Genomic DNA, 11,149 nt, shown 5'->3' with positions numbered 1-11,149 from the left:
TTTAAACATTTATGCAGCATTGGCCACCAGGTGGCATTCTACATGGGCACGGAATTGACAAATAGCATCTTTGTTGGAGAGGGCTTAAATTTCCCCTCCATAATATTGAAGTTGAGTATTTGTCATTCAAAACCGGTTAGATCCAGTAGTCTAATGAAAGAATGAAAAGGTCACAGATTTAGAGCTAGAACCAGCACCTATCCAATTTGATTTCATACATGCCAGATGTTGACATTTCCTAATTTAGCCATCAAATTCTTGATTGACAGACATATTTTGGGCTATTCTGAAAAGACCACATCGAGCTGAAATGGCGTTATGGTTTCACACTGACAATAACCTCTTTGTGATACTGGGGTCATCCCACCAAATTACAATCAAAGAAAAAATGCAAGATTTTTGTAAGGAATCTTGCTACATTTTATCAGTATATACATATTTATTTTTTGCTAAAATGTACTTTTTGAAACACACAAAGAAATGTTCAGGCTGTTGAATCATGTTGGCAGTTAAACATGTCTCCTAATACCAACAGAGACATACAGTGTAAAGCAGGATTTTCCCTGGGGACAGTGAGGTCCCCAGGGAACAGCCTGGGGCCCACAGAAATATTACAGAAAGGGGACAAAATGCAATTCTCAAAATGTTCACTAAATTAAATACTGATTGTATTACTCACAGGTCATTAGTTGGGGAAATGTATCAATATTTCTGCAAGCTCTTATCCACTCCCATTCCTTACTATATTATAGATATGCAGTCATTTTCTTTGGATCATGTAAGAAAAGTTATCAAGTTTAACAGTGTTTCTAAATTGATGGGTGCTATGCTAATCGGTTGCAGCACTGTAAAATGCTCTGGATGTTATTATGAGGGCAACATTGTTGACATGGGTTTATAAGCATTCCAGTGAGATACAATAGGAATAAAATGTTTGTATTAGTCCAATAACACATCATGTCAAATGAGGGAGATGCGTTATGAGGAAGACAAAATCAAATGTTGTGTTTAACTTAGCTTTTCATATGGCACATTCCAAATGAGCATGAGGGTGAGATTGAATCTTGCTACTTGGACATAGACCTAGCTTGCTTAACCAACATATAATGGTGTTCAAATCATCATTCGTGCATACATTCTATTTCAATAAATGTCCACACTATTCTGTATGCAACTTGAAAATGATTTGTACCTAATAAATATTAGCATAAAATGCCCTATAAAATAAAAAATGCAGGTACCAAACTATATTTTATGCATAAATATTTAATAAGAATCAAATTTCTCAGAGAAAACATATACAAAATAATAATCAATATATTATTATTCTAAGCAAAATAAAACAAGATAAAATTTGCTTTACAGTAAAAAATCTACTTTTTGTTGTTTATACATCTCAGTCTTAATGAAACTAAATTGTGGCTGTGTGTAAAATCTATTTCTCATCTATCACCATGGGGTTATGCAAGATACTTATAAATAAAAACAGACAAATATTTGTTCACCTTCATAAATCAGGTATTAGGTAAAGGCAAAAAGCTAAAAAATTAAATTGTATTACTTACCACTATTGGGGCAATAATTAAGAGGTTAAGTCTAATAGAAAAGTGTTAATTCAGCCTGTTAAAAGATAGAAGTGCATCTGGCCTCCACGCACAGTGATGAAGATGGTTTAGGAAGCAAAGTTTTACAGAACTGGTGGCATCTGGAAAGATTCAGTATGATGAAATGTTTGGAGATCCATTACATTGTGCTCTCCAATTTCATGCTAAATTGTTGGAAAAGGCTCTCAGCTGTTTTCTTTGCAAGGGACAGAGGTGTAAAAAGTACAAAGTGCTCACCTGTGTTAGTTAGGAACTCCCTTTAATTTTGGTCTTCATTAGAAACTTCCCTAAACTGGTGAACTTTGCCGAACTCAGCCAAGAACTTTTACTTTATACTTTCTACATCTCTGGCAAGGAGTGCAAGAAATACAGACAACATATTTTGAAAATATAATTTTGGTTGATTTCCTTGAATCATTACAGAAGTACAATATACAGGTGCTGGTCATAAAATTATAATATCATCAAAAGTTGATTTATTTCAGTAATTCCATTCAAAAAGTGAAACTTGTATAATGTATACATTCATTACACACAGACTGATATATTTCAGGTGTTTATTTCTTTTAATTTTGATGATTATATCTGACAACTAATGAAAACCCCAAATTCAGTATCTCAGAAAATTAGAATATTGTGAAAAGGTTCAATATTGAAGACACCTGGTGCCACACTCTAATCAGCGAATTAATCAAAACACCTGCAAAGGCCTTTAAATGGTCTCTCAGTCTAGTTCTGTAGGCAACACAATCATTGGGAAGACTGCTGACTTGACAATGGTCCAAAAGACAACCATTGACACCTTGCACAAGGGGGGCAAGACACAAAAGGTCATAACTAAAGAGGCTGGCTGTTCACAGAGCTCTGTGTCCAAGCACATTAATAGAGAGGTGAAGGGAAGGAAAAGATGTGGTAGAAAAAAGTGTACAAGCAATAGGGATAACCACACCCTGGAGAGGATTGTGATACAAAACCCATTCAAACATGTGGGGGAGATTCACAAAGAGTGGACTGCAGCTGGAGTCAGTGCTTCAAGAACCACCACGCACAGACGTATGCAAGACATGGGTTTCAGCTGTCGCATTCCTTGTATCAAGCCACTCTTGAACAAGACACAGCGTCAGAAGCGTCTCGCCTGGGCTGAAGACAAAAAGGACTGGACTGCTGCTGACTTATGTTCTCTGATGAAAGTAAATTTAGCATTTCCTTTGAAAATCAAGATCCCAGAGTCTGGAGGAAGAGAGGAGAGGCACAGAATCCACGTTGCTTGAAGTCCAGTGATGGTTTTAGAGCACTTCATGCTTCCTGCTGCTGACCAACTTTATGGAGTATTGTGAAGAGGAAGATGCGATACACCAGACCCAACAATGCAGAAGAGCTGAATGCCACTATCATAGCAACCTGGGCTCTCATAACACCTGAGTAGTGCCACAGACTGATCGACTCCATGCCACACCACATTGCTGCAGTAATTCAGGCAAAAGGAGCCCCAACTAAGTATTGAGTGTTGTACATGCTCATATATTTCATGTTCATACTTTTCAGTTGGCCAATATTTCTAAAAATCATTTTTTTGTATTGGTCTTAAGTAATATTCTAATTTTCAGAGATACTGAATTTGGGATTTTCATTAGTTGTCAGTTATAATCATCACAATTACAAGAAATAAACATTTGAAATATATCAGTCTGTGTGTAATGAATGAATATAATATACAAGTTTAATTTTTTGAATGGAATTACTGAAATTAATCAACTTTTTTATGATATTCTAATTTTGACCAAGCACCTGTATTCCCCCTTGTATTTTACACATCAAGACTGACAATAATGTTGGATTTTAATAATTAGAATTTCAATGCATAGTTTCATATGGAGGGCTAATTAAATATGTTATAGTGGAAAAATTGCAAAATAAACCTCTAGGGTTTCCCTGGCCATTGACATGAAAACCCCTGTCCCAGAAATCCAGAATATGCACATACACAATAATTGGTACTTTTTAGGGGAATTAAACCATGTCATACAATTAAATCAAAAGTATATGTCGAATAACCACAGCAGTTTTTTGTGATGTTGGAGTTGCGGAAGCTATAAATATTATTTTTTAGAGGATGTTCTTGTGCTTGAGAACAGTATATCATGGTGCATTACAGCAAACTTGGGATAAATGTCACTCATTACTGTTAATCATGCCTATGTGGCAGATGGAGACTCTAGGTGAGCAGTACAAAAAGTCCATTGTAGACCTTGTACCCCCTTGGTCAAGCAGCCTTTATTGCTGAGGCTTTGCGTTCCATGTAAGAGCCAATAACGGACGTCAAAATAAAGGTCAGTGGAAAAGCTCTGTCCCAAACATACCCCCCCATCATGCCTGGAAGGCTGTCTTTTTCCTGCACACACACGGACAGACAACTGCATCAAGTACTTTATACAGCAAACTAGATTAAAGCTAGTTTAGTTAGCGATGTTTGCCAATTTTGTATGTCATATATTGCCAATATACTATGGGGGTTTGTGAACTATGGCCCGTATACCAGGGCAAAGGGCTGTGTCTAGGCACTCCTTGATGTGTCGTGCCTAAGAACAGATCTTAGCTATGGTATATTGGCCATAGCTAAGAGCCACACCCCTCGTGTCTTACTGCTTACATACAGTAAACCATGGCTATCAGCGAATCAGCATTCAGGATTCAATGCAACCAGATTATAACCGGCAATCAAGAACAACTCAGGGTAAGCAGAATATCACCCAAATCGGAATCTAGGTCAGCCTCTGAGGGTGACTAGGGTTCGAAAGGCAAGAAGAACAGTACTTTGTATTTTAATGAGCGTGTATCTTCTTTTGAAACACATGACATGTAACCCAAATAAACAGTGAGATGAATCCAGCTTATCATCTGTCTTTAGTATTTTGCATTGATTGGAATTCATTTTTTGTTGAATTTAACCTGGTGCTCCAATTTATGCACCTGGCTGCACTTCAAAGGAGAAGGGTGCTTATCTAGAGCTGCTAAATCTTACCACTTACCAAAGTGATTATGCAAAGTTGAGTGATCAACTCTTGCTCTCTCTGTCTCTCTCTCTCAGCAAGTCAAGCCAATGTCAAGAAGCAGTTCAGACACAAACCAGCATACCAAAGATGTTTTAGCTGAGTTTTTAGTATTGGTGGTGTTTGACTAAATGTTTAATGGCATACACCCTTTTGTCCTTGAATTGGGTGTATTTGGCAAAGGTGTGTTGAATTTCAATAGAGAATTTCAGTATCATTTCTGTTAAAAGCCATTTTAAGAGAACATGTATTTCATTAACAGAGCAACATAAAGGGAAATGTTTTAATCTACCTACGGCACCAGGTTTCAAGCAGTTTCACAGAGGGTTGACTGTCTGCATTTATTTTTTTTGCTCAAACCTTGATTGATTACTTAGGTCACTAATTAGTTAGGTCTACGCTAATCTGTCTTGGTATTCATAAGGCACCAATTGAAAGGAAAAACTAAAAGCAGCATGCATTAGGCCCTCTGTGGAATTCATTTGATACGTGTGTCCCACAATCACATGCAAGTAAAACCTTTACATTAACATCAATGTATGTACATAACCACATAATATGTTCTCCTATAACACAAGGCCAAATATATATAAAGTATAACTTTTCCAAGTGTGAGCAGTCACATGCTATTGTGTTATAGAATCTTATGTTACCGATGAATTTCACAAACACAACCAAAGGATTATTTTTCTGATAGAATTACGCTTTATGACATTTATTTTCCAACTAGAATTTTCAAGTAAGGTCTCTCAAGGCGCAGGTATTCCAGTGTTAGTTCTTTTTATGACTGCCTAGAAGAAATACACAGTTCTTTTTCCACACAGGAATAGGGAGGGATTTTTTCTGTATCCGGCATAATCACATTGTTTCCCTGAAAAACGTTCCCAAAATTAAACCAAATCTTACACATTTATAGATGGGCTGCTGCAATCATGTTGTTCAGAAATCCCTTTCTTGTCAAAACATGGTTGCGGTAATTGTATAGTCTTATATGTTTGTGCTGAAAGTGGTTGTTATAACTACCTCTGTGCTACAGAAACTATTTACACCAGTGTACGAATACCACGCAGCCACTCCATTGGTGTGCAGCTGCCTCTTTGGCCTTTGACCCCTCTGCCTAAACATGAAGGGGTCAAGGGTCATGGCATCGACTGTGCATTGGTTAGTCCACTACCTCCAGTGTTGGGCTGTTGCCTGTCTCAGTGTTGCCCAGACCTGCTCTGCCATGTCTAGGCTGAGTCATTCCAGCAATGCCCCTCACCTCCAGCCCCCGGGGGCACACCTCCACCTTCCATCACAAGACCTGTGTAGTGATTGACTGTGCTGCCGAAAAGCGTAAGGGAAAAAGGATTGGGGGGAAATTATTATTTACAAAAAAAATTTAATCCTTTGCTCCTGCAGGTGCATGGTTAGGTAAGATGCGCATTTTAGCTTGCCTCACTTGTCTTTTTCAGTTTAATATCGAGTGACTGCATTTGCCAGTAGTATTGAGTTTTTCATTTTCTTCAAAAAGCTGGTGAAGAATTGTGTCATTTCTGGCATTGTCAGTCTTAGATGTAAATGGTGTAAGAATACCTTGCATGTATGCATAAATATGTAACAACTTGTCTCTCTTGCCTTTCATTTTGGAGTCACATGTCTGCCTGGCATGACCAGTCCTTCTGCCAGTCAGATAATGGTTGGCTGCACTCTGAGGCACCCTCATATTTATCCTAAAGATGTTCTCAGCAATTACTGACAGAGATAAACTTTTGATTGGGACAGACCATAGTGAGGAGTTCAAAAAAAGTATGCACCTACATTTACCAATATGTTTTTCCTTTCCAGCATTGGTTTGCCTGAGAAGGCAATCACAATGATTTTCACTTCCACAACCTGTAGATGTAGTAAATCAACCGTAATTATTTTTCAAATATACCGTACATTTACATCAATAGTTGTCACCCGTTAACCCAGGCTTGACCCCAAATAGCAAATAAGAGTGAAGTACTTCAGCCCTTGTTTCTGCTGTTTGCTGCAGTGTATCTCTATAGGGAAACCTGTTGTCTGACAGACTCTAGTACAGTTTAGGGAGATACATCAGAGATAGGTAGATGGGACTCATTATTGAACGTTCAGCCTTCTTGCTCTGCTCTTACATTCCATCTGTAGACAGCTTCAGACATGACCGTTTTTACCCATTTCTCCACAGAAAAAGCATACCAAAAGAAAACATTCACATACCAATATCGTACATGTACTGTATTCATTGTTTTTGTTGCATTGTATTTATGCTGATAGTTGTAATAGAGAAAGGTCAGCAGGACATTTCTAAGATGGGTCGGTCATATTAGCGAGACAGTAAAACGCCCCTTCCTGCCCCTCTCCGCCCCTGTAAACGACGACTTCACTAACATCTACATCTGTTGTAATGTCATGTATCATCACCTTCTAAGTACAATGTTGGAAAACATAATTCCCAACTGTTTTCAACACCAGAGCAGAAGAGAGGTGGCACTGTAGGTTCTCTCATATTTCCTGAAATATGTGAGCGTCAAGCCTCTGCATGTCCATCTCCTGTTTACATCATTCAAAAAGAAAGCTAACTTCAAACAGTCAAGCATATTGTCTTGAAGTAGTCTTCAGCAGTAACATTTAATTCTACCTAATTCTAGTAAATCAACACTTCTGTTTTGGGGAAACAGTTTGTCTTTAACATACAGCAATGTATTCCAGATGTTTTAAATTATTTTGGCTGTAGGAAGTTGTGTAGAGGAGGACTGGTGTGTGTAAGCATTCGATGAATTCAATGGCCTCAATGTGCTGAGTCATATTTTCTTCTGATGAAGCTCATGCATTCTCATGGTATGGTGGGGATTTTGCAATGCTAACGTGGCATTGCAGGGTTTAAAAAGTTTTGACACCATATACCATATCTTTCCCTGTTTGAGCATGTTGACTACCCTGAGCCATCTACTTCAAAAACGTTGAACACAGCAGTTTAGACAAGGTTCCAAATACGTTTTTAAAATATCAGATGGAGGACAGGGGAAAGGGGAGTCCAGTGAGTTGTCTCATGTGCGTAGGATGTAATTGGGAAGGTTGGAGAAGGGTTCAATTAACAATTAAAGAACATGTCACCCAAAACAAGCCAAGAGGCACAAGCCGGTTCGCTGCCATGACCTCAGATGTGTGGTTCTCTGTTCTTTTGGACCATGTGTTCCACTCAGGTCTCTGGGAGGGGCCTAGCATTAGACAGAGATAATTGTTGGTTGAGACAGAACAGCATGGCTTTATCCAGTGGATTGGGTGAGGTGGAGTAAAAGAACATCTAAAGCGCGTGTGAGCAAAAATACAGGGCTTATAGTACTGTAGCCAACACATGATTGCCAGTACTGCAGCTGAAATAGAAATGTGTGCGGAGGCATACATTATGATTTCTCTGAAGAAATGAGAGAACTTACTTGCTAACTATAAAAAGAGATTGGACTGGGCTGGAAGCAATGGGAGATACTAGACCAACTTCTCTGAAGTGTGAGACAGATTTTACCTTGCTGTGTGATTAATAAAATATGAAACACCACAAAAAAAAGAGCAATGCCTGCAAAAGCGTTATGCGTCCGGTCTATATTATTAGTGACATGGAGATTTAGCAGATGCACAGAAATAAGCATATTATTCTACATTATTTCACAAAAAAAATCTAATTTAAATTGATTTTACTTATGCTTGAATGCATTTTAATACACATAGCAGTCTATTAAAAGAAATTATATTTCATGCTATTGAGTCTTGTAAATTTGATGTATCATTGTGCAGCACAATATTGCATTTGCACTTTATAAAACATTTTATTATAAAAATACTGTATAAAGTCATTGTCCCGATTTCAGTTACTATTGAAGCCATGTGAACTGTAAACATGGTCTAACTTCTTTGCCATCTATGAATTTCTGTGTTGTTTACTTGAGAATGGTTAAACTAAGGAAAATATCAGCTATTGCTTGACTGACATTCGCATTGACATGTTCAAAGTGCAACACTCTGACAACGTGATGACAAGGATATGAAGGTATTCTCTGGTCACCATATTACTGTAGCGTTGAAGACACTATTGTATGAGCTATTTTAGTGGTAATCGATAGACCCACCCAAAAACGCACCACAATGCTTTAAATCATCTCCAATAAATATTCTAAAGCCCTCACCTCTTTATACAAGCATGTCAATATCAAAACACTTGTCCGTGTGGCTTATTGTGGCCCAGCAGTCTAAGCCGCTGTCTCCAGGGCACATGTACCACTACAGCATGGGTTTGAGTCCGGCCCAATTTGTATAATTCAAATTGTTTGGCCCTTGTTGTTTGACTCTAAAAACACTCTTGGGAGCAATTCAAGTTAACTGTCTTGCTCAGGGAGAGAACCACAACATTTTATAGATAAAAAAGCTTCAAATGTTTAGGCCAATTCAATTATTTGCGTGCTTTAATGTTGTCATCTGATATTGTTGTAGATGCAAAATGTGCTGGAACTCAATTGTCTAATTATATTTTGGCACAAATCCTTTGTGAAAGGGACGTATTGTAAGTCTACCTAAATGCATTTCTCAAGTATGAAAACAAAAGGGCCACCTGCCAGCCCCCAGGATGTTTTGATTTACTGAGGGTTTGAAGAAGATGAAGAAAACTAGTGCTGTGATATTGATAATATCGTCGACCCCACCTGGTGTCCCTGCTCTTGTCCACCTAGTCATGCAGCTGACTTAGATTATGTTCTATAGACACAGCCCACATGCCTTTTGTGCTTTTAAAATGTTCACCTGGCACAGTCAGAAGAGGACTGGCCAACCCTCAGAGTCTGGTTCCTCTGTAGGTTTCATTCTAAATTGCCACTCTATTAGGGAGTTGTTCCTAGCCACTGTGCCTCAACCCTGTTGTTGCTTGCACTTTGGGGTTTCAGGCTGGGTGTTTTGTTAAAGCACTTTGTGACAACTGCTGATGTAAAAAGGGCTTAATTTAAATCAGAAGTCTAGAGGGAAAACCCATATTTAGCTAACCCTTGAATTGGTTTTATACATTTACACCAGGGCTGTATATTCCTGTTCCTGGTGAGCGACATGTACCTTCCTCTAGGTTGTTTTTCCAACCCCAATGTAGTACACCTGATTTAAATTTTGGGGGCTAAATCACTTACTCAGGTTAGTCACCATGGGGTTTGGAAATAAAACCCTCCAGGATGGTAAATCTCCAGGAACAGGGTTGGCCAGCCTTTATCTAGACATTCCTCCCAGCAGTTTCCTACATGATTTTCAACTAAATCAGGTATAACTGTGAAGAGGCCTCTGTACAGCACTGTACTCTGGCCATTATTCATAAATGGTATCATAAATAAATATACAAACCAATATTGCCATTAGCAACACTTCAAAAGATACAAGACCAGAATAATATTCTTGCTATTAAATATGTTTAAATGCAGCTGATTCTATAAATGGTAGCACAATTGTAGTTTCAACTCCATGAAGGTCTTCTGTGTAAAGATTTGTTTACATTCCAAGCTTGGCAAAGGCAAGCCTGCCAGCCTTGCAATGGTGCAATTGAATGTTTCTCTACAGTCTATACAATGAACAGAGAAGAGCAGGGGAAGAGAAAACGTTCTCTGTCTTTCTAATTCCCCTCCTACAAAGTGACCAACTCCTATAAATGCTGTACACTGAATCAACATGTAGTTCGGTTTCAAATAACAGCAGCCATTTGTGAGGTACCCAGTCAAGATTATTACAATATTCTCCTATCATGCATTATCATAGCAGTAGTCATGGGGTGGTCACAGATTGTGACTGCAAACATACATTTGCATACCTCTCGCTCATGCCATATCATGTTGATTCAACGTCTGAAAACATACCACCTACAGAACGTCCATAAATCCAGCACTGTGAAAACTAGACATCTATTTGAATGCTTTTGCTGGTATTCCTGAGCTGCCCAGTAGATACGCAGCCCTGCATGCTGATACAGGACAGGAGGGGTTGAGGCAGCCACATGAGGTGGAGGGAGGTATGAAAGGAGCTGTGTTGGGAGAGGAGGGGGGTGAGAGAGTAAGAAGGTTGGGTTGGAGAGGGACAACAAGGGAGGGGGACGGGGTCGGACCCGGAACGACCAGAATACCTTGCTCAGGATATGGCCTGAATACTGTATGTGATCTGCTTCCAGTGGGAAATAACCATCTCTTCCCTGCTTGCAGTAAAAAATCACAGGCCTGTGAAAGATTTGCCCTGCTAAACATACGTTTGATTTTTGCCTGTAAACTGTAATATCTTCGCCTACGTTTATGTCTTTTCAACACAAAACAATGATTTGAACATGTGTAAGTTTGAACCAGCAGTACCCATGCACTATACTTCGCCCAATAACATAATGACTTATAACATACCTACATTTCTGTCTCTGTGTCACTGATCTGATTTGGAGGTGATATACTGTGTTTTTCTAGGGTGACAGTTAGCACAAGCGTC

This window comes from Esox lucius, chromosome 21 (assembly GCF_011004845.1).
Source record: "Esox lucius isolate fEsoLuc1 chromosome 21, fEsoLuc1.pri, whole genome shotgun sequence".
Lineage (NCBI taxonomy): Eukaryota > Metazoa > Chordata > Actinopteri > Esociformes > Esocidae > Esox > Esox lucius.
This window is presented reverse-complemented; position numbering follows the sequence as displayed.